At 50.8% G+C, this 26,287-nt stretch overlaps 11 non-coding genes across 11 annotated transcripts; all 11 read left to right on the top strand.

The window, feature by feature from the left end:
* The first annotated feature begins 791 nt into the window (after positions 1-791).
* On the top strand, positions 792-864 carry TRNAA-AGC (transfer RNA alanine (anticodon AGC)). The gene has a single exon. It is a non-coding gene; the product is annotated as a tRNA-Ala (tRNA).
* A 788-nt stretch (positions 865-1,652) lies between these two features.
* Positions 1,653-1,742, top strand: TRNAY-GUA (transfer RNA tyrosine (anticodon GUA)). The gene is given in 2 exon segments: positions 1,653-1,689; positions 1,707-1,742. It is a non-coding gene; the product is annotated as a tRNA-Tyr (tRNA).
* Positions 1,743-2,869: 1,127 nt separating this feature from the next.
* TRNAA-AGC (transfer RNA alanine (anticodon AGC)) lies at positions 2,870-2,942 on the top strand. The gene has a single exon. It is a non-coding gene; the product is annotated as a tRNA-Ala (tRNA).
* Positions 2,943-3,730: 788 nt separating this feature from the next.
* TRNAY-GUA (transfer RNA tyrosine (anticodon GUA)) lies at positions 3,731-3,820 on the top strand. Its single transcript is given in 2 exon segments — positions 3,731-3,767; positions 3,785-3,820. It is a non-coding gene; the product is annotated as a tRNA-Tyr (tRNA).
* Positions 3,821-4,947: 1,127 nt separating this feature from the next.
* On the top strand, positions 4,948-5,020 carry TRNAA-AGC (transfer RNA alanine (anticodon AGC)). The gene has a single exon. It is a non-coding gene; the product is annotated as a tRNA-Ala (tRNA).
* A 788-nt stretch (positions 5,021-5,808) lies between these two features.
* TRNAY-GUA (transfer RNA tyrosine (anticodon GUA)) lies at positions 5,809-5,898 on the top strand. The gene is given in 2 exon segments: positions 5,809-5,845; positions 5,863-5,898. It is a non-coding gene; the product is annotated as a tRNA-Tyr (tRNA).
* A 1,127-nt stretch (positions 5,899-7,025) lies between these two features.
* On the top strand, positions 7,026-7,098 carry TRNAA-AGC (transfer RNA alanine (anticodon AGC)). Its single transcript has one exon. It is a non-coding gene; the product is annotated as a tRNA-Ala (tRNA).
* A 788-nt stretch (positions 7,099-7,886) lies between these two features.
* Positions 7,887-7,976, top strand: TRNAY-GUA (transfer RNA tyrosine (anticodon GUA)). The gene is given in 2 exon segments: positions 7,887-7,923; positions 7,941-7,976. It is a non-coding gene; the product is annotated as a tRNA-Tyr (tRNA).
* Positions 7,977-9,102: 1,126 nt separating this feature from the next.
* On the top strand, positions 9,103-9,175 carry TRNAA-AGC (transfer RNA alanine (anticodon AGC)). The gene has a single exon. It is a non-coding gene; the product is annotated as a tRNA-Ala (tRNA).
* Positions 9,176-9,963: 788 nt separating this feature from the next.
* TRNAY-GUA (transfer RNA tyrosine (anticodon GUA)) lies at positions 9,964-10,053 on the top strand. Its single transcript is given in 2 exon segments — positions 9,964-10,000; positions 10,018-10,053. It is a non-coding gene; the product is annotated as a tRNA-Tyr (tRNA).
* Positions 10,054-11,180: 1,127 nt separating this feature from the next.
* TRNAA-AGC (transfer RNA alanine (anticodon AGC)) lies at positions 11,181-11,253 on the top strand. Its single transcript has one exon. It is a non-coding gene; the product is annotated as a tRNA-Ala (tRNA).
* The last annotated feature ends 15,034 nt before the right edge of the window (positions 11,254-26,287 follow it).

Below are 26,287 nucleotides of genomic sequence, written 5' to 3'. Positions count from 1 at the left end.
GTGTTTTTTGCGTGGGGCAGAGGTGCCGGGGGGACTTAGTTTCTGGTGGCAGGGAGGAGGAGAACGTAGGGGGAAAAGAAAAGGCCCTTTAGTCGCTGAGAGTCCCTTGTCCTTCAGGCTCAACCGATCGTGTGCGCTGCTGACGGCGGGCTATTCTGCTCATGGTTGTAGCAACGTGTGCGTTTCCATGGTTTGCTCTCCCTTTGTCCATGGTTCCTCTGCGTCATAAAGGTCATTTTATGGAGGAGTGTGAGGGCGCGGTTCCATTTCTTTCCTTTTGGGGCTTTGGTCCATCACATTTGTAGAGCTGGGATTTCTTCTGGGGCAACCGTGATTGCAGAGAGTGTGTAAAAGGCTTCTGGCGGAGAATTGCTAGAAGCGCGATCTGGCGGAATTTCTGTCAAGGAGCTGCCGGGCTATCCGTAGGTTATCTGAAGCTTTGCTGTCCTTGGCCTGTGCACGGAATAGGCGGGCAGGGAGGCAACTCGTCCCCTTTACTTGGCAGTTTTTGCTCTTCTTGTTGTCATGAAGGGAGGCGTTAGGTATGTGTGGGTGTGCAAGGCACGGGCGTGTGTGACTTTCTCTGATGGTCTCTGGACAGATGTATTTTGTTTAAAGGCAAGAAAGGGAAGCAGCGTTGTTTGCTATGTCACGTGTCCTTGCTGAGTCCTTTCCAAGGTTCTGGGCAAGTGTAAAGGTAATTTGTTTTGCGGGGTGAAGAGCTCTCTGGAGGGGGTTTGTGCTGAGTTAACAGCGGGTGGCGGAGGGGGTGGGGCACCTTGGAGGTAGAGGGGGAATTAGCTCAAATGGTAGAGCGCTCGCTTAGCATGTGAGAGGTAGCGGGATCGATACCCGCATTCTCCAAGCTGCTGCTGTTGGTGCAGCTGCTCTTTCCCTCCCATCGCTCTCTTTTTTTCATCCCCACCCGCTTGCACCCACGTACACCCTTGACGTCTGCGCAGAAAGGAGCGTTCCGGTCCACTCTGGGCTTTGCGGCTAGCCTTTTGTCCTCAGGCAGCCAAAGGGGCAGCTTCTCTTTCAGGAGCGTGTGTGTCTGAGTTCTTTTCTTTTGGGAGTCTCTTTGTGTTTGTTTTTCCTGAGGGAGGCGTGGGAGGCCGAGTCGGGTGTGAAAGGGTGGGAGTGGGAATGTGTCAATTATTGACGAAGGGGAAGGGAAATGGGCTGAGAAAAAGTTGTGTTTTCAAAGGCCCCTTTCGAGCCAGGCAGGAAGCTCCGGCGTCGGAGGGGTTTTCCCTTGCACCACCGTCCCTATTCTGGGTGGGAATCAGGGCTGGGGTCCCAGCGGTGTGCTGCGCGTGCTTGTGGGTCAGCGGGAGGATGCGGCGTCCCGGCTAGCAGGCAGGGCTAGCGTCGCGCCCCCGGCGTTCCGTTCTTCCCTTGCGGCGTTGTCTTCGTGCCGTGCCTGTTAGGGAGCCTTTGAGCGGTATATGTGTGCGGGCTTCCCGTTGGGTGAATTGAGGGTAGACGAGGCGGCTACCCAGCAACCGGAGCAGCCGTGAGGATGAAGGGATAGGTGTGTGTGGCTTCTTCCTTTCAAGGGCTGGGCACGGGCAAGCCTATAATTAGTCGTTAGTGCCAGTGGCACTTCTGCCTGACACCTTGAGTCACTGTGGGCTCTTTGTTCCTGTCTTCCTTCGATAGCTCAGCTGGTAGAGCGGAGGACTGTAGGTTTAATTCTCCTGGGAATCCTTAGGTCGCTGGTTCAACTCCGGCTCGAAGGAACTGGCTTTTGTTTCCTTTGTTACACGCTCTTCTTTAGCGCTCCCACTCTGCCCATTGCCCTGTTTTACTCCATTCGTGCGAGACAGGCCGATGGAAATCTGCTGCATTTAAAGCACCACTTGCCACTACTTTCCTCTACCACACCTGCTTCCAAGGATCTAGGCCACGGTTTACGCCTTCATAGGCAGAGTTCCTTTTTCTTCGCCCTCCCGCACTCACAGCGTAGACATGGAGCTATCGATGTCAGGCTTCGGAAGTGCCATTTGTCACCCTGGTAGCGGGGCGCCTCTGTCATAAAATGGACTGGCCGAAGCTATGTCCCCAAGCTGTCCTCGGTGTTTTTTGCGTGGGGCAGAGGTGCCGGGGGGACTTAGTTTCTGGTGGCAGGGAGGAGGAGAACGTAGGGGGAAAAGAAAAGGCCCTTTAGTCGCTGAGAGTCCCTTGTCCTTCAGGCTCAACCGATCGTGTGCGCTGCTGACGGCGGGCTATTCTGCTCATGGTTGTAGCAACGTGTGCGTTTCCATGGTTTGCTCTCCCTTTGTCCATGGTTCCTCTGCGTCATAAAGGTCATTTTATGGAGGAGTGTGAGGGCGCGGTTCCATTTCTTTCCTTTTGGGGCTTTGGTCCATCACATTTGTAGAGCTGGGATTTCTTCTGGGGCAACCGTGATTGCAGAGAGTGTGTAAAAGGCTTCTGGCGGAGAATTGCTAGAAGCGCGATCTGGCGGAATTTCTGTCAAGGAGCTGCCGGGCTATCCGTAGGTTATCTGAAGCTTTGCTGTCCTTGGCCTGTGCACGGAATAGGCGGGCAGGGAGGCAACTCGTCCCCTTTACTTGGCAGTTTTTGCTCTTCTTGTTGTCATGAAGGGAGGCGTTAGGTATGTGTGGGTGTGCAAGGCACGGGCGTGTGTGACTTTCTCTGATGGTCTCTGGACAGATGTATTTTGTTTAAAGGCAAGAAAGGGAAGCAGCGTTGTTTGCTATGTCACGTGTCCTTGCTGAGTCCTTTCCAAGGTTCTGGGCAAGTGTAAAGGTAATTTGTTTTGCGGGGTGAAGAGCTCTCTGGAGGGGGTTTGTGCTGAGTTAACAGCGGGTGGCGGAGGGGGTGGGGCACCTTGGAGGTAGAGGGGGAATTAGCTCAAATGGTAGAGCGCTCGCTTAGCATGTGAGAGGTAGCGGGATCGATACCCGCATTCTCCAAGCTGCTGCTGTTGGTGCAGCTGCTCTTTCCCTCCCATCGCTCTCTTTTTTTCATCCCCACCCGCTTGCACCCACGTACACCCTTGACGTCTGCGCAGAAAGGAGCGTTCCGGTCCACTCTGGGCTTTGCGGCTAGCCTTTTGTCCTCAGGCAGCCAAAGGGGCAGCTTCTCTTTCAGGAGCGTGTGTGTCTGAGTTCTTTTCTTTTGGGAGTCTCTTTGTGTTTGTTTTTCCTGAGGGAGGCGTGGGAGGCCGAGTCGGGTGTGAAAGGGTGGGAGTGGGAATGTGTCAATTATTGACGAAGGGGAAGGGAAATGGGCTGAGAAAAAGTTGTGTTTTCAAAGGCCCCTTTCGAGCCAGGCAGGAAGCTCCGGCGTCGGAGGGGTTTTCCCTTGCACCACCGTCCCTATTCTGGGTGGGAATCAGGGCTGGGGTCCCAGCGGTGTGCTGCGCGTGCTTGTGGGTCAGCGGGAGGATGCGGCGTCCCGGCTAGCAGGCAGGGCTAGCGTCGCGCCCCCGGCGTTCCGTTCTTCCCTTGCGGCGTTGTCTTCGTGCCGTGCCTGTTAGGGAGCCTTTGAGCGGTATATGTGTGCGGGCTTCCCGTTGGGTGAATTGAGGGTAGACGAGGCGGCTACCCAGCAACCGGGGCAGCCGTGAGGATGAAGGGATAGGTGTGTGTGGCTTCTTCCTTTCAAGGGCTGGGCACGGGCAAGCGTATAATTAGTCGTTAGTGCCAGTGGCACTTCTGCCTGACACCTTGAGTGACTGTGGGCTCTTTGTTCCTGTCTTCCTTCGATAGCTCAGCTGGTAGAGCGGAGGACTGTAGGTTTAATTCTCCTGGGAATCCTTAGGTCGCTGGTTCAACTCCGGCTCGAAGGAACTGGCTTTTGTTTCCTTTGTTACACGCTCTTCTTTAGCGCTCCCACTCTGCCCATTGCCCTGTTTTACTCCATTCGCGCGAGACAGGCCGATGGAAATCTGCTGCATTTAAAGCACCACTTGCCACTACTTTCCTCTACCACACCTGCTTCCAAGGATCTAGGCCACGGTTTACGCCTTCATAGGCAGAGTTCCTTTTTCTTCGCCCTCCCGCACTCACAGCGTAGACATGGAGCTATCGATGTCAGGCTTCGGAAGTGCCATTTGTCACCCTGGTAGCGGGGCGCCTCTGTCATAAAATGGACTGGCCGAAGCTATGTCCCCAAGCTGTCCTCGGTGTTTTTTGCGTGGGGCAGAGGTGCCGGGGGGACTTAGTTTCTGGTGGCAGGGAGGAGGAGAACGTAGGGGGAAAAGAAAAGGCCCTTTAGTCGCTGAGAGTCCCTTGTCCTTCAGGCTCAACCGATCGTGTGCGCTGCTGACGGCGGGCTATTCTGCTCATGGTTGTAGCAACGTGTGCGTTTCCATGGTTTGCTCTCCCTTTGTCCATGGTTCCTCTGCGTCATAAAGGTCATTTTATGGAGGAGTGTGAGGGCGCGGTTCCATTTCTTTCCTTTTGGGGCTTTGGTCCATCACATTTGTAGAGCTGGGATTTCTTCTGGGGCAACCGTGATTGCAGAGAGTGTGTAAAAGGCTTCTGGCGGAGAATTGCTAGAAGCGCGATCTGGCGGAATTTCTGTCAAGGAGCTGCCGGGCTATCCGTAGGTTATCTGAAGCTTTGCTGTCCTTGGCCTGTGCACGGAATAGGCGGGCAGGGAGGCAACTCGTCCCCTTTACTTGGCAGTTTTTGCTCTTCTTGTTGTCATGAAGGGAGGCGTTAGGTATGTGTGGGTGTGCAAGGCACGGGCGTGTGTGACTTTCTCTGATGGTCTCTGGACAGATGTATTTTGTTTAAAGGCAAGAAAGGGAAGCAGCGTTGTTTGCTATGTCACGTGTCCTTGCTGAGTCCTTTCCAAGGTTCTGGGCAAGTGTAAAGGTAATTTGTTTTGCGGGGTGAAGAGCTCTCTGGAGGGGGTTTGTGCTGAGTTAACAGCGGGTGGCGGAGGGGGTGGGGCACCTTGGAGGTAGAGGGGGAATTAGCTCAAATGGTAGAGCGCTCGCTTAGCATGTGAGAGGTAGCGGGATCGATACCCGCATTCTCCAAGCTGCTTTTGTTGGTGCAGCTGCTCTTTCCCTCCCATCGCTCTCTTTTTTTCATCCCCACCCGCTTGCACCCACGTACACCCTTGACGTCTGCGCAGAAAGGAGCGTTCCGGTCCACTCTGGGCTTTGCGGCTAGCCTTTTGTCCTCAGGCAGCCAAAGGGGCAGCTTCTCTTTCAGGAGCGTGTGTGTCTGAGTTCTTTTCTTTTGGGAGTCTCTTTGTGTTTGTTTTTCCTGAGGGAGGCGTGGGAGGCCGAGTCGGGTGTGAAAGGGTGGGAGTGGGAATGTGTCAATTATTGACGAAGGGGAAGGGAAATGGGCTGAGAAAAAGTTGTGTTTTCAAAGGCCCCTTTCGAGCCAGGCAGGAAGCTCCGGCGTCGGAGGGGTTTTCCCTTGCACCACCATCCCTATTCTGGGTGGGAATCAGGGCTGGGGTCCCAGCGGTGTGCTGCGCGTGCTTGTGGGTCAGCGGGAGGATGCGGCGTCCCGGCTAGCAGGCAGGGCTAGCGTCGCGCCCCCGGCGTTCCGTTCTTCCCTTGCGGCATTGTCTTCGTGCCGTGCCTGTTAGGGAGCCTTTGAGCGGTATATGTGTGCGGGCTTCCCGTTGGGTGAATTGAGGGTAGACGAGGCGGCTACCCAGCAACCGGAGCAGCCATGAGGATGAAGGGATAGGTGTGTGTGGCTTCTTCCTTTCAAGGGCTGGGCACGGGCAAGCCTATAATTAGTCGTTAGTGCCAGTGGCACTACTGCCTGACACCTTGAGTCACTGTGGGCTCTTTGTTCCTGTCTTCCTTCGATAGCTCAGCTGGTAGAGCGGAGGACTGTAGGTTTAATTCTCCTGGGAATCCTTAGGTCGCTGGTTCAACTCCGGCTCGAAGGAACTGGCTTTTGTTTCCTTTGTTACACGCTCTTCTTTAGCGCTCCCACTCTGCCCATTGCCCTGTTTTACTCCATTCGTGCGAGACAGGCCGATGGAAATCTGCTGCATTTAAAGCACCACTTGCCACTACTTTCCTCTACCACACCTGCTTCCAAGGATCTAGGCCACGGTTTACGCCTTCATAGGCAGAGTTCCTTTTTCTTCGCCCTCCCGCACTCACAGCGTAGACATGGAGCTATCGATGTCAGGCTTCGGAAGTGCCATTTGTCACCCTGGTAGCGGGGCGCCTCTGTCATAAAATGGACTGGCCGAAGCTATGTCCCCAAGCTGTCCTCGGTGTTTTTTGCGTGGGGCAGAGGTGCCGGGGGGAGTTAGTTTCTGGTGGCAGGGAGGAGGAGAACGTAGGGGGAAAAGAAAAGGCCCTTTAGTCGCTGAGAGTCCCTTGTCCTTCAGGCTCAACCGATCGTGTGCGCTGCTGACGGCGGGCTATTCTGCTCATGGTTGTAGCAACGTGTGCGTTTCCATGGTTTGCTCTCCCTTTGTCCATGGTTCCTCTGCGTCATAAAGGTCATTTTATGGAGGAGTGTGAGGGCGCGGTTCCATTTCTTTCCTTTTGGGGCTTTGGTCCATCACATTTGTAGAGCTGGGATTTCTTCTGGGGCAACCGTGATTGCAGAGAGTGTGTAAAAGGCTTCTGGCGGAGAATTGCTAGAAGCGCGATCTGGCGGAATTTCTGTCAAGGAGCTGCCGGGCTATCCGTAGATTATCTGAAGCTTTGCTGTCCTTGGCCTGTGCACGGAATAGGCGGGCAGGGAGGCAACTCGTCCCCTTTACTTGGCAGTTTTTGCTCTTCTTGTTGTCATGAAGGGAGGCGTTAGGTATGTGTGGGTGTGCAAGGCACGGGCGTGTGTGACTTTCTCTGATGGTCTCTGGACAGGTGTATTTTGTTTAAAGGCAAGAAAGGGAAGCAGCGTTGTTTGCTATGTCACGTGTCCTTGCTGAGTCCTTTCCCAGGTTCTGGGCAAGTGTAAAGGTAATTTGTTTTGCGGGGTGAAGAGCTCTCTGGAGGGGGTTTGTGCTGAGTTAACAGCGGGTGGCGGAGGGGGTGGGGCACCTTGGAGGTAGAGGGGGAATTAGCTCAAATGGTAGAGCGCTCGCTTAGCATGTGAGAGGTAGCGGGATCGATACCCGCATTCTCCAAGCTGCTGCTGTTGGTGCAGCTGCTCTTTCCCTCCCATCGCTCTCTTTTTTTCATCCCCACCCGCTTGCACCCACGTACACCCTTGACGTCTGCGCAGAAAGGAGCGTTCCGGTCCACTCTGGGCTTTGCGGCTAGCCTTTTGTCCTCAGGCAGCCAAAGGGGCAGCTTCTCTTTCAGGAGCGTGTGTGTCTGAGTTCTTTTCTTTTGGGAGTCTCTTTGTGTTTGTTTTTCCTGAGGGAGGCGTGGGAGGCCGAGTCGGGTGTGAAAGGGTGGGAGTGGGAATGTGTCAATTATTGACGAAGGGGAAGGGAAATGGGCTGAGAAAAAGTTGTGTTTTCAAAGGCCCCTTTCGAGCCAGGCAGGAAGCTCCGGCGTCGGAGGGGTTTTCCCTTGCACCACCGTCCCTATTCTGGGTGGGAATCAGGGCTGGGGTCCCAGCGGTGTGCTGCGCGTGCTTGTGGGTCAGCGGGAGGATGCGGCGTCCCGGCTAGCAGGCAGGGCTAGCGTCGCGCCCCCGGCGTTCCGTTCTTCCCTTGCGGCGTTGTCTTCGTGCCGTGCCTGTTAGGGAGCCTTTGAGCGGTATATGTGTGCGGGCTTCCCGTTGGGTGAATTGAGGGTAGACGAGGCGGCTACCCAGCAACCGGAGCAGCCGTGAGGATGAAGGGATAGGTGTGTGTGGCTTCTTCCTTTCAAGGGCTGGGCACGGGCAAGCCTATAATTAGTCGTTAGTGCCAGTGGCACTTCTGCCTGACACCTTGAGTCACTGTGGGCTCTTTGTTCCTGTCTTCCTTCGATAGCTCAGCTGGTAGAGCGGAGGACTGTAGGTTTAATTCTCCTGGGAATCCTTAGGTCGCTGGTTCAACTCCGGCTCGAAGGAACTGGCTTTTGTTTCCTTTGTTACACGCTCTTCTTTAGCGCTCCCACTCTGCCCATTGCCCTGTTTTACTCCATTCGTGCGAGACAGGCCGATGGAAATCTGCTGCATTTAAAGCACCACTTGCCACTACTTTCCTCTACCACACCTGCTTCCAAGGATCTAGGCCACGGTTTACGCCTTCATAGGCGGAGTTCCTTTTTCTTCGCCCTCCCGCACTCACAGCGTAGACATGGAGCTATCGATGTCAGGCTTCGGAAGTGCCATTTGTCACCCTGGTAGCGGGGCGCCTCTGTCATAAAATGGACTGGCCGAAGCTATGTCCCCAAGCTGTCCTCGGTGTTTTTTGCGTGGGGCAGAGGTGCCGGGGGGAGTTAGTTTCTGGTGGCAGGGAGGAGGAGAACATGGGGGAAAAGAAAAGGCCCTTTAGTCGCTGAGAGTCCCTTGTCCTTCAGGCTCAACCGATCGTGTGCGCTGCTGACGGTGGGCTATTCTGCTCATGGTTGTAGCAACGTGTGCGTTTCCATGGTTTGCTCTCCCTTTGTCCATGGTTCCTCTGCGTCATAAAGGTCATTTTATGGAGGAGTGTGAGGGCGCGGTTCCATTTCTTTCCTTTTGGGGCTTTGGTCCATCACATTTGTAGAGCTGGGATTTCTTCTGGGGCAACCGTGATTGCAGAGAGTGTGTAAAAGGCTTCTGGCGGAGAATTGCTAGAAGCGCGATCTGGCGGAATTTCTGTCAAGGAGCTGCCGGGCTATCCGTAGATTATCTGAAGCTTTGCTGTCCTTGGCCTGTGCACGGAATAGGCGGGCAGGGAGGCAACTCGTCCCCTTTACTTGGCAGTTTTTGCTCTTCTTGTTGTCATGAAGGGAGGCGTTAGGTATGTGTGGGTGTGCAAGGCACGGGCGTGTGTGACTTTCTCTGATGGTCTCTGGACAGATGTATTTTGTTTAAAGGCAAGAAAGGGAAGCAGCGTTGTTTGCTATGTCACGTGTCCTTGCTGAGTCCTTTCCAAGGTTCTGGGCAAGTGTAAAGGTAATTTGTTTTGCGGGGTGAAGAGATCTCTGGAGGGGGTTTGTGCTGAGTTAACAGCGGGTGGCGGAGGGGGTGGGGCACCTTGGAGGTAAAGGGGGAATTAGCTCAAATGGTAGAGCGCTCGCTTAGCATGTGAGAGGTAGCGGGATCGATACCCGCATTCTCCAAGCTGCTGCTGTTGGTGCAGCTGCTCTTTCCCTCCCATCGCTCTCTTTTTTTCATCCCCACCCGCTTGAACCCACGCACACCCTTGATGTCTGCGCAGAAAGGAGCGTTCCGGTCCACTCTGGGCTTTGCGGGAAGCCTTTTGTCCTCAGGCAGCCAAAGGGGCAGCTTCTCTTTCAGGAGCGTGTGTGTCTGAGTTCTTTTCTTTTGGGAGTCTCTTTGTGTTTGTTTTTCCTGAGGGAGGCGTGGGAGGCCGAGTCGGGTGTGAAAGGGTGGGAGTGGGAATGTGTCAATTATTGACGAAGGGGAAGGGAAATGGGCTGAGAAAAAGTTGTGTTTTCAAAGGCCCCTTTCGAGCCAGGCAGGAAGCTCCGGCGTCGGAGGGGTTTTCCCTTGCACCACCGTCCCTATTCTGGGTGGGAATCAGGGCTGGGGTCCCAGCGGTGTGCTGCGCGTGCTTGTGGGTCAGCGGGAGGATGCGGCGTCCCGGCTCGCAGGCAGGGCTAGCGTCGTGCCCCCGGAGTTCCGTTCTTCCCTTGCGGCGTTGTCTTCGTGCCGTGCCTGTTAGGGAGCCTTTGAGCGGTATATGTGTGCGGGCTTCCTGTTGGGTGAATTGAGGGTAGACGAGGCGGCTACCCAGCAACCGGGGCAGCCGTGAGGATGAAGGGATAGGTGTGTGTGGCTTCTTCCTTTCAAGGGCTGGGCACGGGCAAGCCTATAATTAGCCGTTAGTGCCAGTGGCACTTCTGCCTGACACCTTGAGTCACTGTGGGCTCTTTGTTCCTGTCTTCCTTCGATAGCTCAGCTGGTAGAGCGGAGGACTGTAGGTTTAATTCTCCTGGGAATCCTTAGGTCGCTGGTTGAACTCCGGCTCGAAGGAACTGCCTTTTGTTTCCTTTGTTACACGCTCTTCTTTAGCGCTCCCACTCTGCCCATTGCCCTGTTTTACTGCATTTGTGCGAGACAGGCCGATGGAAGTCTGCTGCATTTAAAGCACCACTTGCCACTACTTTCCTCTACCACACCTGCTTCCAAGGATCTAGGCCACGGTTTACGCCTTCATAGGCAGAGTTCCTTTTTCTTCGCCCTCCCGCACTCACAGCGTAGACATGGAGCTATCGATGTCAGGCTTCGGAAGTGCCATTTGTCACCCTGGTAGCGGGGCGCCTCTGTCATAAAATGGACTGGCCGAAGCTATGTCCCCAAGCTGTCCTCGGTGTTTTTTGCGTGGGGCAGAGGTGCCGGGGGGACTTAGTTTCTGGTGGCAGGGAGGAGGAGAACGTAGGGGGAAAAGAAAAGGCCCTTTAGTCGCTGAGAGTCCCTTGTCCTTCAGGCTCAACCGATCGTGTGCGCTGCTGATGGCGGGCTATTCTGCTCATGGTTGTAGCAACGTGTGCGTTTCCATGGTTTGCTCTCCCTTTGTCCATGGTTCCTCTGCGTCATAAAGGTCATTTTATGGAGGAGTGTGAGGGCGCGGTTCCATTTCTTTCCTTTTGGGGCTTTGGTCCATCACATTTGTAGAGCTGGGATTTGTTCTGGGGCAACCGTGATTGCAGAGAGTGTGTAAAAGGCTTCTGGCGGAGAATTGCTAGAAGCGCGATCTGGCGGAATTTCTGTCAAGGAGCTGCCGGGCTATCCGTAGGTTATCTGAAGCTTTGCTGTCCTTGACCTGTGCACGGAATAGGCGGGCAGGGAGGCAACTCGTCCCCTTTACTTGGCAGTTTTTGCTCTTCTTGTTGTCATGAAGGGAGGCGTTAGGTATGTGTGGGTGTGCAAGGCACGGGCGTGTGTGACTTTCTCTGATGGTCTCTGGACAGGTGTATTTTGTTTAAAGGCAAGAAAGGGAAGCAGCGTTGTTTGCTATGTCACGTGTCCTTGCTGAGTCCTTTCCCAGGTTCTGGGCAAGTGTAAAGGTAATTTGTTTTGCGGGGTGAAGAGATCTCTGGAGGGGGTTTGTGCTGAGTTAACAGCGGGTGGCGGAGGGGGTGGGGCACCTTGGAGGTAAAGGGGGAATTAGCTCAAATGGTAGAGCGCTCGCTTAGCATGTGAGAGGTAGCGGGATCGATACCCGCATTCTCCAAGCTGCTGCTGTTGGTGCAGCTGCTCTTTCCCTCCCATCGCTCTCTTTTTTTCATCCCCACCTGCTTGCACCCACGTACACCCTTGATGTCTGCCTGGAAAGGAGCATTCTGGTCCACTCTGGGCTTTGCGGCAAGCCTTTTGTCCTCAGGCAGCCGAAGCGGTATCTGCGAGTCCCTTGTCCTTCAGTCTCAGCCTGATCCGGCCTTTGGGAAAATAGCATCCTGTATGTTCCTCTACGCTCCATAATATTAATACAGATATGCGCTTGATCTGAATATGGCATAACTGAGATATGTTTTATGCAAGATGGGACATGTGAGGTATCACTGGAAAGGTTATGACATTCTGAATAGTATTATCCATTCTATTTATGTATCATTTTTGTATGACTAGTTAGATTTATTCACTTGGTAACAATTACTACCGTTTTTTCACCTGGGGAATGCCCACCACACAGATGCAATTAGTCTGGATTGGGACGTTAGGGAGAATAATAGGAATTTGAGGATAATAGGACTTTAATAATAGGACTTTGAGGATAGTGACCTTCGTCCTTCCTTAGAAGTTTCCTAGTATGCTTCTAAGGGCATGTCTACACTTTCAGAGTTACAGCACCGACAATTACAGTGCCGCTCAGACAGCGCCGAAGGAAAACCGCTGTTGTGTGTTCACACTGACAGCTGCCTGTGCAACAGCATGTTCAGACTTGTGGCACTTGTGGCACTGTTCGGAGCGGTGCACTCTGGGAAGCTACCCCACAGAACACCTCTTTCTCTTTTGCCGTTAAGACTTGTGGGAAGATGGAAGGGGTCAAGGGGCATCCTGGGTCCTGTTCCAATGCCCCGTGATACATTGGTTTTCATCCCAGCAATCCCTGTGCTTCCGTTTGCATTTGGCGCCATATTTCAACGGTTTGTGTACTGCACACCCTGCCCTGTCTCTTTCGGGCTGCAGGAATGGATCCCAAGCTGTTGACCAGTATACTGTTCACACTGACCAACACCTCATGAATGGCAGCGGAGTTATTCCTTAAACTACAAACGAAAGAGGTGTCCGACATGGATCTTGCCACGTGGAGTAGCTACGACGTGAGATTGCTTGTGGCATTCATGGAGGTGCTGACCATGGTGGAATGCCGCTTTTGGGCTTGGGAAACAAGCACTGAGTGCTGGGATCACATCGTGCTGCACGTTTGGGATGACAAGCAGTGGCTGTTGAACTTTCACATGAGAAAAGCCACAATCATGGGACTGTGTGATGAGCTCGCCCCAGCTCTGCGGTGCAAAGACACAAAAATGAGAGCTGCCCTGTCACTGGAGAAGCGCATGGCAATTGCACTGTGGAAGCTGGCTACTCCAGACTGCTACCGGTCGGTCACTAACCAGTTCGGAGTGGGAAAGTCGACCTTTGGACTCGTGTTGATGGAAGTGTGCAGGGCCATTAATTGCATCCTGCTCTGGAAGGCTGTGACTCTGGGCAACGTGTGTGACATTGTGGATGCCTTTGCACAAATGGGCTTCCCTAACTGCGGAGGGGCGATCAATGGCACGTACATTCCAATTCTGGCACCAAACCACCTAGCCACTGAGTACACTAATCAGAAGGGGTATTTCTCAATGGTTCTCCAGGTGCTTGTGGATCACCGTGGGCATTTCACAGAAATTAATACAGGCTCATGCATCTTTCATAACACTGGCCTATTCAAGAAGCTGCAAGCAGGGACTTTCGTCCCAGACCAGAAGATCAGCGTAGGGGAAGTCGAAATGCCCAATGTGATCCTGGGAGACCCCACCTACCTCTTAATGCTGTGGCTCATGAAGCCATACATGGGGCAACTTGACAGCAGCAAGGAGCAGTTCAACAACAGGCTGAGCAAGTGCAGAATGACTGTGAAGTGTGCATTTGGCCATTTAAAAGCCCACTGGCAATGCCTGTATGGGAAGTTGGACATGGCCAATGGTTATATTCCTGTGGTTATAGCCGTGTGCTGTATGCTCCATAATATTTGTGAAAGGAAGGGTGAAAGCTTCACTGAGGGCTGGACCGCAGAGGCTTAGTGCCTAGAGGCTGAGTTTCAACAGCCAGAGACCAGGGTTATTAAAGGGGCACAGCGTGGGGCCATAAATAAAGATCAGGGATTCTTTGAGGCAGCAATTTGAAGCTGAAAGCAACTAATATTTGTTGCTGTGCTTGGGATGGCAGTGCTTGTAATGCTAGGAGGTGATTCATAGAATCATAGAATATCAGAGTTGGAAGGGACCTCTGGAGGTCATCTAGTCCAACCCCCTACCCAGAGCAGGACCAATCCCCAACTAAATAATCCCAGCCAGGGCTTTGTCAAGCCTGACCTTAAAAACTTCTAAGGAAGGGGATTCCACCACCTCCCTAGGTAATGCATTCCAGTGTTTCACCACCCTCCTAGTGAAAAAGTTTTTCCTAATATCCAACCTAAACCTCCCCCACTGCAACTTGAGACCATTACTCCTTGTCCTGTCATCTGGTATCACTGAGAATAGTCTAGATCCATCCTCTTTGGATCCACCTTTCAGGTAGTTAAAAGCAGCTATCAAATCCCCCCTCATTCTTCTCTTCCGTAGACTAAACAATCCCAGTTCCCCCAGCCTCTCCTCATAAGTCATGTGTTCCAGACCCCTAATCATTTTTGTTGCCCTTCGCTGGACTCTCTCCAATTTCTCCACATCCTTCTTGTACTGTGGGGCCCAAAATTGGACACAGTACTCCAGATGAGGCCTCACCAATGTCGAATAGAGGGGAACGATCACATCCCTCGATCTGCTGGCAATGCCCCTACTTATACACCCCAAAATGCCATTGGCCTTCTTGGCAACAAGGGCACACTGTTGACTCATATCTAGCTTCTCGTCCACTGTAACCCCTAGGTCCTTCTCTGCAGAACTGCTGCCTAGCCATTCGGTCCCTAGTCTGTAGTGGTACATTGGATTCTTCCGTCCTAAGTGCAGGACTCTGCACTTGTCCTTGTTGAACCTCATGAGATTTCTTTTGGCCCAATCCTCCAATTTGTCTAGGTCCCTCTGTATCCTATCCCTACCCTCCAGCGTATCTACCACTCCTCCCAGTTTAGTGTCATCCGCAAACTTGCTGAGGGTGCAATCCACACCATGCTCCAGATCATTTATGAAGATATTGAACAAAACTAGCCCGAGGACCGACCCTTGGGGCACTCCGCTAGATACTGCCTGCCAACTAGACATGGAGCCATTGATCACTACCTGTTGAGCCCGACAATCTAGCCAACTTTCTACCCACCTTGTAGTGCATCCATCCAGCCCATACTTCTTTAACTTGCTTATAAGAATACTGTGGGAGACCGTGTCAAAAGCTTTGCTAAAGTCAAGGAATAACACGTCCACTGCTTTCCCTTCATCCACAGAACCAGTTATCTCATCATAGAAGGCAATTAGATTAGTCAGGCATGACTTTCCCTTGGTGAATCCATGCTGACTGTTCCTGATCACTTTCCTCTCCTCTAAGTGGTTCAGAATTGATTCCTTGAGGACCTGCTTCATGATTTTTCCAGGGACCGAGGTGAGGCTGACTGGCCTGTAGTTCCCAGGATCCTCCTTCTTCCCTTTTTTAAAGATTGGCACTACATTAGCCTTTTTCCAGTCTTCCGGGACTTCCCCCGATGGCCATGAGTTTTCAAAGATAATGGCCAATGGCTCTGCAATCACATCCGACAATTCCTTTAACACTCTCGGATGCAGCACATCCGGCCCCATGGACTTGTGCACGTCCAGCTTTTCTAAATAGTCCCGAACCACTTCTTTCTCCACAGAGGGCTGGCCACCTCCTCCCCATGCTGTGCTGCCCAGTGCAGTAGTTTGGGAGCTGACCCTGTTTGTGAAGACAGAGGCAAAAAAAGCGTTGAGTACATAAGCTTTTTCCACATCCTCTGTCACTAGGTTGCCTCCCTCATTCATTAAGGGGCCCACACTTTCCTTGGCTTTCTTCTTTTTGCCAACATACCTGAAGAAGTCCTTCTTGTTACTGTTAACATCTCTCGCTAGCTGCAACTCCAGGTCTGATTTAGCCTTCCTGATTTCATTCCTACATGCCCGAGCAATATTTTTATACTCATCCCTGGTCATTTGTCCAATCTTCCACTTCTTGTAAGCCTCTTTTTTGTTTTTAAGATCAGCAAGGATTTCACTGTTAAGCCAAGCTGGTCGCCTGTCATATTTACTATTCTTTCTACACATCGGGATGGTTTGTCCCTTTAACCACAATAAGGATTCTTTAAAATACAGCCAGCTCTCCTGGACTCCTTTCCCCCTCATGTTATTCTCCCAAGGGATCCTGTCCATCAGTTCCCGGAGGGAGTCAAAGTCTGCTTTTCTGAAGTCCAGGGTCCGTATTCTGCTGCTTTCCTTTCTTCCTTGTGTCAGGATCCTGAACTCGACCATCTCATGGTCACTGACTCCCAGGTTCCCATCCACTTTTGCTTCCCCTACTAATTCTTCCCGGTTTGTGACCAGCAGGTCAAGAAGAGCTCCGCCCCTAGTTGGTTCCTCCAGCACTTGCACCAGGAAATTGTCCCCTACAGTTTCCAAAAACTTCCACAAGGCACAGGATGGTGCACATGATGCAAGAAGGGGCCTTAACATAATTGTATATTACTTTGCAGTGCTCTTTTTGCTTTCACTTAATAGAATAAAGATGTCTTTCAATAAAAGAATTGTATTTCTTTGAAAGCATACAACCAGAGGAGAGAGTCAAATGAAAAAAATTGTCAGCAGGGAGGGGGGTGGGGGAAGGGAAGGTCTCAAGAGGAGGAGGGGTCCCGGGATCATACCCAACGTTCTCCTTTGGAGAATGATGCAACGAGTGCTGTACTTCAGCAGGGCCAAATTGCAGAGGGATGGGTGTTGAGTGCAGTGAGTAGTGGGAATCCGCACTGCTGGACTCTGAGGAGGGAAGAGTGGAATGCTGCGGGTAGAGAGTGGAGCCAGGAGGTTGATAAGAGTGTGTTGGTGGTGTGTGTGTGTGGGGGGGAGGTGCATGGGAAAGAGTTTTGCGACAGCGGCTGCAGGGGAGGGCGGGCACGGAGCTGCTCGGTTTGAAGAGCTAGTATCGCCTGGTGCGTGTCCGCTTGGTGCTCCATAACTGTTAACAGCCACTCCGTGGCTTCTTTCTGGTGTGCCGCATTGTCCTTTCGGTCCCCCTTCTCGCTGTCCCTCCTTCAATTCTTTTTTCTCGGCTGCAGAGTGCATCATAACCTCACACAGAAAGTCCTCCTTAGTTCTTCTTGGCCGCTTTCTAATTCTGCGCAGTCGTTCTGTCGCCAATAACAAAGAGGGAGGCTGTGCTCCCAAGATCATCTCTGTGAAGTTTAAATGCAACATTTTACAGAAGCAGTACTGTTTGCAACACAGACAACACTGTTTCAATGCTTTAAAACACAGCCAGTACTCACACACCTGTCACTAACTGGCTGACCCCAGGCAAGCACACATGAGGCACAAGACCCCCCAAAAGGTGAGTAGCCTCATGGGCAGGGTAAATCACTGTTCCTGGACCCTGCTGTACACTGGGCACGTGGCTCTTGGGCCCTTGGGGAGAGCCAGCATTGTAGGATGGGCCTGATAATCATTCCTGTCCCCACGCTTTTCACAGGAGATGATCATTATGGAAGATATCGCACTGATGAGGATGAGCAGGGAATCAAGGGAGGGTCTTCTCCAAGCCTGCAGCTTCCGCCCTGGCGCCTATGTGGCTAGCCTGTATGCAGCAATGGTCCATCCATCCGTCACGGCAAAGTGGCATGGGAAAGTTACTGTTAAAGGGCAAGAAACAAAGCAGCTCTGCCAAGGAACCTGCGGCAGCGGATTGCCACGAGAGTTTCCTGGATATCTCTGAGGGAGATTCCCGTGAAGTGAGGGAGTGTATCAACAGCCTGTTCTGCCGCTCAGACTAGGCATGTGGTGGAAGACGAGCTGGCTTTCTGCAGCCCTCCTGCCCCTAACAACTCACTTCAGCAATTCCCAAAATCAGATCCACTTACCAGGGGCCTCCTTTCCTGTTTGTGCTTTGCCAAGATCCGACTGCTGTGTCTGGCTAGGCTCCTCTGGGATAGAAAAGAGCTCCTGGCTGCATGCCTCTCTGGCCTCTGAGTCATCATCTGCCCATGGGTCTCCCTCCCCGTCTTTGTCCAAGATTGCCTCATCCTGACTCGGTCCACTCTCGACTGGCAAGCAAGCCACCGAAGTATCCACAGGGTCCTTTGCAGTGGAGGTGGGATTGCCACCGAGTATCATATCCAGCTCTTTGTAGAACCAGCAGCTCGTGGGCGCAGCACCGAAGCAGCAGTTTGCCTCCTGTGCCTTGTGGTAGGTGTTCTGCAGCTCCTTCACTTTGACCCCGCATTGCATTGTGTCCCAGTCATGCATCGAGAAATCTGTCTGTAGGTATCATAATTCCGACGGCTGGAGTGCAGCTGTGTCTGCACTGCCTCCTCTCCCCAAATGTCGATGAGGTCCAGCAGCTTGGCATTGCTCCAAGCTGGGGAAAGCCTGGCTCGTGGAGCAGGCTTGGCCACCTGGAAAGATGCGCTGAGACCACTGAACACATCACCGAGCAAACAGGAAGGGGACTTTCAAATTTGCAAAGGAATGTACAGGGTGGGGCTGACGGTTGGTCACCTGAGGGCAGGGCAGTAGAGTTCAAACCAATGGCTGGAGAGGTGAGGAGAGGCATTGTGGGACACCTCCCAGAGGCCAGTCGCTGCACTGTAATCACCACAGTGTCTACACTGGCACCGGAATGCTGTAGCCCCGGTGCAGAAAGCTCTCTGCCTCTCGTTGGGATGGTTTTTTTAGAGGGCTGCATCTGCGTAGTTTCTGTGCACTAAGTGGCTTGGCAGTGTGTACACCTCGGGAGTTAGAGCGCTCAAAGCTGCTTTACTGCGCACAAACTTGCCAGTGTAGATGGGGCCTAAGACACTGCAGGGTCATGTGATCATGTCACCTGGTAGTGGACACCATCTTGGACTGCTGTTATTTTTCCACTATGAGAGGGTGGGGGTCAAACCGGGAAACAAAAGATTCCTGCCATATGCAAATCCTATTTAAGGCTGGGGAGTGAGTGAGTGAGTTAATCTGTGTTCTTCTCCACTGCCTTCCCACCCAAGAAGGAAGATGCTGAAAACACCTGACTAAACAAAGGAACTAAGCTGGGGGTGGTGGGCTGAACCCAGGTGAGAAAGGTCTAGCCTGTGAAAGGAATATCTGTATATTTTAGGTGCAATGTGTGCAGTTTACCTTCAAGAAACTCTGCAACCTGCATAAAACAACATTTAGGGTGAAAATGTGCTATTATTAACCAGTTAATTTAGTGTATTAAGTGTAGTTTGCGTGTTTTGTTTTATTTGCTCAGTAATTTGCTATCCCTTATAATCACTTAAAATTTATCCTTTGTAGTTAATAAACTTGTTTTGTTTTCTAAAACCCAGTTTGCGCAATTCATATCGGGGGGGGGGGGCAAAAAGCTCTGCATATCTTGTTCCACACTGAGGGATGAAGTGAATTGCATGAGGTTATTCTGTATAGATTTCTGTGCAGTGCAAGACAATATCATTTGGGTTTACATCCTGGGGGGGGGGGGGGACACACGTCACACTAGGAAAACCTGTATTTTGGCACCCCTGGCCCCAGCTGCCTTCCTAGATTCCCCTCCGCACCCCACCCTGATCACCCCAGCCCAGTTACCTCTCTCCCCACCACCCCAAACTCCCTTCCATGACCTCACACTCCAGGCCCACCCTGCTTCTTGCCTCTTAATCACAGCACCCCCCTGACCACATCACCCACCGGTAGGGCTGGTCTTGCCTTGCAGTGACTCAGATCTGGATGCCATGGTGATGGGCATCATAGGAAACCCCCCAGCAGTCACTTTGACCCCCCAGCCAGTGCTACAGGGAACCATCATCTGATCATTGAGCAGGACAGCCAAGACGATGTAGCAAGCAATCTGCTTCACTCTGACATGGTGAGCAGGCACTGGGGCAAAGTTGTACCTCTCCTGCACCTCCCAACCTCTTCCACTCAGCATGGCATCCATCTTCTCTGCCAGAGCCTCAGAGGGTCAGCAGCCCTAGGGGAGGCGCAGTGACAGGAGGGAAACAAAGGACTGTGGTGGCAGGGGCACATGGTGACCTGAGGGCCCCAGAAAGGGACATTGGTGTGGGGATAACAGTGACATGGGGGCTCCAGAAGGGCATGTCTCTCCTCACACCCCAATACTGAGCATCCCCAATATTTAAGTGCCCCTCCCCAGTCCCAGGAAAGGTGGATTACTGGGGCAGGGGGAGGTTAAAATGCTCCAGCACACTGAAGGTAGTTAGGGTGGGTAGAGATGGTGGAAGGTTCACTCCTGAAATATCCCCAACCCTCTGCACTAACATCTCCTTTTGCAATGAGTAAGAAAAAGGGGGAGCCCCTGACATCTGGGGAGCATGGGGAACTGTGGGGTCAGAGTGTGGCATGCAGGAGGGGGACCTCAAAGATGTGAGGGACACCCTGAGAACTGAGGAGAATGGGGGGCCCCTGAGAACTGGGCGGCTGGGACATGTGGGGCAGAAGGAGGGGCCTCCTGGGAGCTGTGTGGGCATGGAGGGGGGCTGGGAACTGAGGGCACAGGGAGGGGTCCCCTGGGAGCTGGCAGGGAGGGGCTGGGAGCTGGGTCATGGGGTCAGGACCCTGTAAGACTTACTGGTCTCTTTGCCCAGCAGTTTTAGTTCCCAGTCCCTTCCCCTCCCAACCTGGAAGAGGCCGGCAACTTCCAGCTCCCATTGGCTGGCTGAGACACCACACTCACCTTCCATTGGGTGGCATGGCTTTCATTCAGCTGCCCATGGAAAGAGGAACGGCAGGGCTGGGACAGTTTGGGGGGAGGAGGGGGAAAGAGCCCACCGCTGGCAGCCGCAGAGTGCAGAGGCAGGGCTTGGAGCCGGGCTGACAGACCAGGTGAGGTGGCGAGAAGGGACCTTCTGCTAGGAGCAGAGAAGTGGATGCTCCTGCCATGCCAGGCTGCACCCTACAGGCAGAGAGGGGAAGGCTGAGCCCTTGGCCTCTGCACCACAGTGCCCCCTGGCTTCAGCGGGCGCCCAGGTTGCCCGGCCCTAAGGCCAGTCCTGCACCCTAGGCTTGATATGGGGCTTTCAGGGCTCCTCTACTTGGTGGAGAGGGGCATGGGAAGGGAGGAGGATCTCACCCTGTGCATTTTGATCTCCAGGAAAGTTGCATTATAAGTGGGAAAAGCCTAGCAAGCTACATGGTACATTGGTATTCTGTGAACAGAACTTCTGAGGTAATAAATATCCCTTCTGGAGGTTAGTTACTTATTCCATTTTTATAGATGAGAATTAAACGAACTTTATAAGGATGAGATTTATTCTAATCTTTAATGTCTCTATATGTTCTTATTTGTTTTAAACCAATTAAAGCTCAGTAAAACATAGTGTACAACAACATAAAGGATGAGTAGAGACTGACACTAAACAGTATACAGAGGGCATGAAAGAGAACACGTGGTCTGGGAGTACTATCAGAGACAAACTCTAATATCATCATGTGGGCAGTTCAGGCCTTGTTCCAAAGTCCAGCAAAGTCAATGGGAGGCCATTCTTAGAGAAAACAGAGTGAAGTAACAATCTGAATAACTCAAGAGGAGGGCTGATTAGATGCTGCATTTATATGGCTAATGGGAACACAGCAGAGGCAGATTAAGATTTACGGGGGCCCCGGGCACAAAGAACACGTGGGCCTCCCACATCCTGGGGGTTGAGGGGCATCAGAACCAGGCGGGGACATGGGCCGGGGCTGCTCTCTGGCACCTGGGCCCCCACCCGGGACAGGCGGAGGGTCCAAGAATCCCCACAGCAGCCCAGGCTCCCTGGACGGCTCTTACCATGGCCTGGCTCCAGCTTCTTGCCTGGCCTGGAGCAGGGCCTCAGCGGGAAGAAGAGGAGCAGGGTACATGGATACAGTTCTGGCACTGGTGCCCCCCTCCACACTTCTACCCAGGTTCTAGCACTCCTGCAGGGCCCCCATCTTGACTGGAGTCCCTGGGCACGGGTCCCATGGGCCCGTGCATTAATCCACCACTGGAACATAGAGTGACAGTCGTGAGGTTTAAAAAATAAATAGATCTCATAAGCCAATGATCTGAGCCATTGTGTTAGTTCCCATGCCCCTAAAAGAGTGTTCACAGACATAAGTTGAATTCCATATTGCCTTTGTGACCTGCTGTTGATCAAGTTGGGAGGGGTTACAAGCTCTTTTGGAGCCCAGGATTAGAATTCAAATTGACCTTGACAAATTTGAGAATTGGTCTGAAATCAACAAGATGCCATTCAATAGAGACAAGTGCAAAGTACTTCACTTAGGTAGGAAAAAAAATCGAACATACACACTTCAAAATGGGGAATAAGTGGCTAGGCTGTAGTACTGCAGAAGAGGATCTGGGGTTATAGTGGATCAGTGATTGAATATGAGTCAACAGTGATGCAGTTGTGAAAAGGGCAAAATAATTCTGGTGTGTTTTAACAGAAGTGTAATATGTAAGACGCGGAAGGTAATGGCCCCACTCTACTTGACAGTGGTGGGGCCTCAGCTGGAGCAGTGTGTCCATTTCTGGGTTCCACACTTTAGGAAATATGTGAATAAACTGGAGAGCCTCCAGAGGAGAGCAACAAAAATGAGAAGTAGTTTAGGAAATACGACTTGTGAGGAAAGGTTGAAAGAACTGGCCATGTTTAATCTAGACAAGGGAAGGCTGAAGGGGGAAATCTGTTAAAAGTCTTCAAATATGTAAAAGGTGAGGCTGGTGACCAACTCTTCTCCATGTCAACTTAAAGTAGGACAAGAAGTATTGGGCTTAATCTACAGCAAAGGAGATTTAGGTTAGAGATTAGGAAAATCTTGTGTTGATTCCTATTATGGATTTCAGTCCCTTTGTTTTACAGTCATTAATTAAAGTATTGGGTGTCTGTGTGCAAATACATTAAAACAAACAAACAAACCCTGGGAATTAATGTAGGGCCTTGAACAGCTAATTAATTTATTTTTTCCTCCCTTCCTTTTGAAAATGGAGAGAGTTGACATTTGAGCTTTATATTACATATTATATTATACTATGAGAGAAGGATTCCCAGGTGAAATAAGTAGTTGCCTCATGGTTTTTGTGAACATCTCCCATTTATTAAAATATATTAGTTATGACTAGCTCTGAGGAGTAAATCCATAATTTCATTGCTTAAGGGTCAGAGATTTCATTAGAGTATAATTAAGTTTAGTGTCAAGTAACAATATGACATGAGTATAAGATAGGTTTCAGAGTAACAGCCGTGTTAGTCTGTATTTGCAAAAAGAAAAGGAGTACTTGTGGCACCTTAGAGACTAACCAATTTATTTGAGCATGAGCTTTCGTGAGCTACAGCTCACTTCATCAGATGGATAGAATTCCAAGTAAAAATATTTTCCCATGCAGTGTCATAGAGCAAAGAGAATATAAAATTTATTATGCTTTTCATAGCTGTGACATGTCTCGGGGTGCCCGGGACTGTGAGTCACCTGGTTGCTCTGTGCCACCAAGGAAAAAGGGAGACTTGCTTGTGCTTAACTGGGTGTCAGCTCTCTGACACCATCAGCCTATTAGCCACCCAAACAATCTCCTCTGGGCTATGTCAGCCCTTACTTTGCTTTGTTTGCAAATCTCTCAAGATATTTAGACAAACTTATGTGTAGTGCTGAGGAGGAGACAGTGGTCATCGTACGCATAGGTACCAATGACATAGAGAAGGATAGGAGAGAGGTCCTGGAGGCCAAGTTTAGGCTGCTAGGTAAGAGATTGAAGTCCAGGACCTCCATGGTAGCATTCTCTGAAATGCTTCCAGTTCCACGTACTGGGCCAGTTAAACAGGCAGAATTATGGGGTCTCAATGCGTGGATGAGATGATGGTGTAGGGAGAAGGGCTTTAGATTTATTAAGAATGTAGAAATCTTTTGGGAAAGGAGGAGCCTATACAGGAAGGATGGGCTCCACCTAAACCAAAATGGGACCAGATTGCTGGCACATAAAATTAAAAAGGTCATACAGGAATTAAAAAACTAAGGGCTGAGGGAAAGCTAACGTGTGGAGGAGCATATGGTTAGGTCAGAGACATCTTTTAGGGGAGGATCTATTAATGGGGATTCTCTATATCCTAGTAAGGAGGAGAGGATGGAAGATGATAAAGTACAGGTAGGAGCTGACAAGAAATAGTCAAATGAAAAGGAGTCCAGCCAGCTAAAAAGTGACAACTTTTATAAGTGCTTATATACAAATGCTAGAAGTCTAAATACTAAGATGGGTCAACTTGAGTGCCTCATATTAAATAAGATATAATAGGCATCACAGAAACTATGTGAAAAGATGATAATCAATGGGACAGGGTAATACCAGGGTACAAAATATATAGAAATGACAGAATAGTAACCAAATATAGTAACAATCTTAAATAAACCAAACTGTACCATAGAATCTTTATGGATAGAAATTCCATGCTTGAACAATAAGAATAGGGATATACTACCAACCACCTGACCAGGATTTTGATGGTGACTGTGAAATGCTCAGGGAGATTAGACAGGCTATAAAAATAGAACACTCAATAATAATGGGGGATTTTAACTATCCCCATATTGACATGTTGCCTCAGGACAGGATGCAAAGATAAAGTTTTTTGACATCATAAATGACTGCTTCTTGGAGCAGCTAGTCCTGGAACCCACTAGAGGAGAGACAATTCTTGATTTAGCCCTAAGTGGAGCACAGGATCTGATCCAAGCGGTGAGTATATCTGAACCACTTGGTCATAGCGAACATAATATAATTAAATTTAATAACCCTGTGAGAGGAACACCAAAAAAGCCCACCACAGTAGCATTTAACTTCAGAAAGGGGAACTACACAAAAATGAGGAAGCTAGTTAAATGGAAACTAAAAGAGAAAACTGGATGCAGTACTCCATTTGTGACCTCACCAGTGCCGACTAGAGGGGGTTAATCACTTCCCTCTATCTGCTGGCAATGCTCCAACTAACGCAACCCAATATGCCGTTAACCTTCTTGGCAACAAGGGAACACTGTTGACTCATATCCAACTTCTCATCCACTGTAATCCCCAGGTCCTTTTCTGCAGAACTGCCATTTAGCCAGTCAGTCTCCAGCCTGTAGCAGTGCATCGGATTTTTCTGTCCTAAGTGCAGGACTCTGAGCTTGTCCTTGTTGAACCTCATCAGAATTCTTTTGGCCCAATCCTCAATTTGTCTAGGTTACTCTGGACCCTAACCCTACCCTCCGGCGTATCTACCTCTCCCCTCAGCTTAGTGTGTGACGTTTCACTCCATATTCTTCATGAAGATATGCTTATGATATGAATGTGACATAACTGAGATGTACTTTATGCAAGATGGCTCATGTAAGGTATCACTGGAAAGGTTATGATTTACTGAATGTGTTTATCTGAAGCTGGGAATATTGACCATGTCTCTGTATTTCAAATGTGGTACGTTGGATGAGGCCAAACACTGTTAGTGGTTTATTGAAGAAATGAACACAAGCATAAGGATCAGCCCAGGAACTGTGTGTGTGACAAAGCTCTGTCCTTGTCTCCATGGGTCCCGTGCTTCCTGGCGGATTTCACTAGCCTCAGAGGCTCACTGTGACCCTCCAAGTAGCCCTTCTCTCTCTAGAGGCAAGGGTCACAGCCTACAGACACATTTTCATCATAAGCCAGCAAGGGTGATGAGGAGAAGCTACTCTCCCTTGCACAGTCTCTGTTGTCTCCCAGTCTCAGTGATTACTTTTGGGGGAGAAAGAGGGGAGCCTGGGCCCGCCCTCTACTCTGGGCTCCATCCCAGGACCCTAATAGTATCAGCTATATAGCTGACCTTTTGGAAACAGGACACATACAGCTTCCTGGGCCACTTCCCCACAGCAGCCCCCGTTTCCTCAATAGCTACTTCACCCTACCTCAGGGCCTCTTCCTTGTGTCTGATATGGTTTGTACTGCTCAGTTTCTCCCACAGCATGGCTTCCTCCTACAACTCCTGACACACACACACACCATCCCACCCCCCCACACCTGACTAACTGGGAGGCTTTTAACTAGTTTTAGCCAGCCCCTGAATGGCTTCGGGTGTCCCAATCAACCTAGCTGTCTTCCCTGCCTTCTGGAAAGATCTTAATTGGCCCCAGGTGTCTTAATTGACCTGGAGCAGCTGCTATTTGCTTATCCTGGTAACAGGGATTTGCTAATATATCTGTCTCCCACTACTTTACTATAGCCATCTAACCTTGCCCCATCACATGTGCAATAGAAACCTCTCAGAGATAGCTCTACACAATGGGAACTGTTTGACTCGGGTCAGATAGCTCAATACCAGTGGTTCTCAAACTTTTATACTGGTGACCCCTTTCACGTAGCAAGCCTCTGAGTGCAACCCCCCTTATAAATTAAAAAAACTTTAAAATATATTTAACACCATTATAAATGCAGGAGGAAAAGCGGGGTTTGAGTTGGAGGTTGACAGCTCGCGACCCCCCCCCCATATAATAACCTTGCAAACCCTGAGGGGTCCTGACCCCCAGTTTGAGAACCCCTGCCCTATACAATGGGAACTGTTTGACCCAGGTCACAGCAAAAAAGCTTTTCAGCAAGTGAGAGAAAGATATAAAAGAGGGACAATGACAACATGAGGGGTCCTCACTCTCTATTTGACAACACACCTGAAAACACCTGAGGAACAAAGACTGAACTGTGAGAAGTGATGGTCCCAGGCTAAGATCTTTAGCCTCTGTAAGAAAACCTGGGAAAGCCAAGACAACTTATGCCTTAAGAACCTGCCAGCCTGTTTAATCACTCAGGGTGAGAATTTGTTAATTTGTATCTTACCTATCTAGTATGTTAAGCTCAGTCTCAGCTTTTGTTTATTTACTAAGGTAATCTGCTTT

The sequence above is a fragment of the Eretmochelys imbricata genome, chromosome 2 (genome assembly GCF_965152235.1).
Source record: "Eretmochelys imbricata isolate rEreImb1 chromosome 2, rEreImb1.hap1, whole genome shotgun sequence".
In the NCBI taxonomy this organism is placed as follows: Eukaryota; Metazoa; Chordata; order Testudines; family Cheloniidae; genus Eretmochelys; species Eretmochelys imbricata.
The sequence above is the reverse complement of the archived record's forward strand: the minus strand, read 5'-3'. Positions and strand labels throughout refer to the sequence as shown.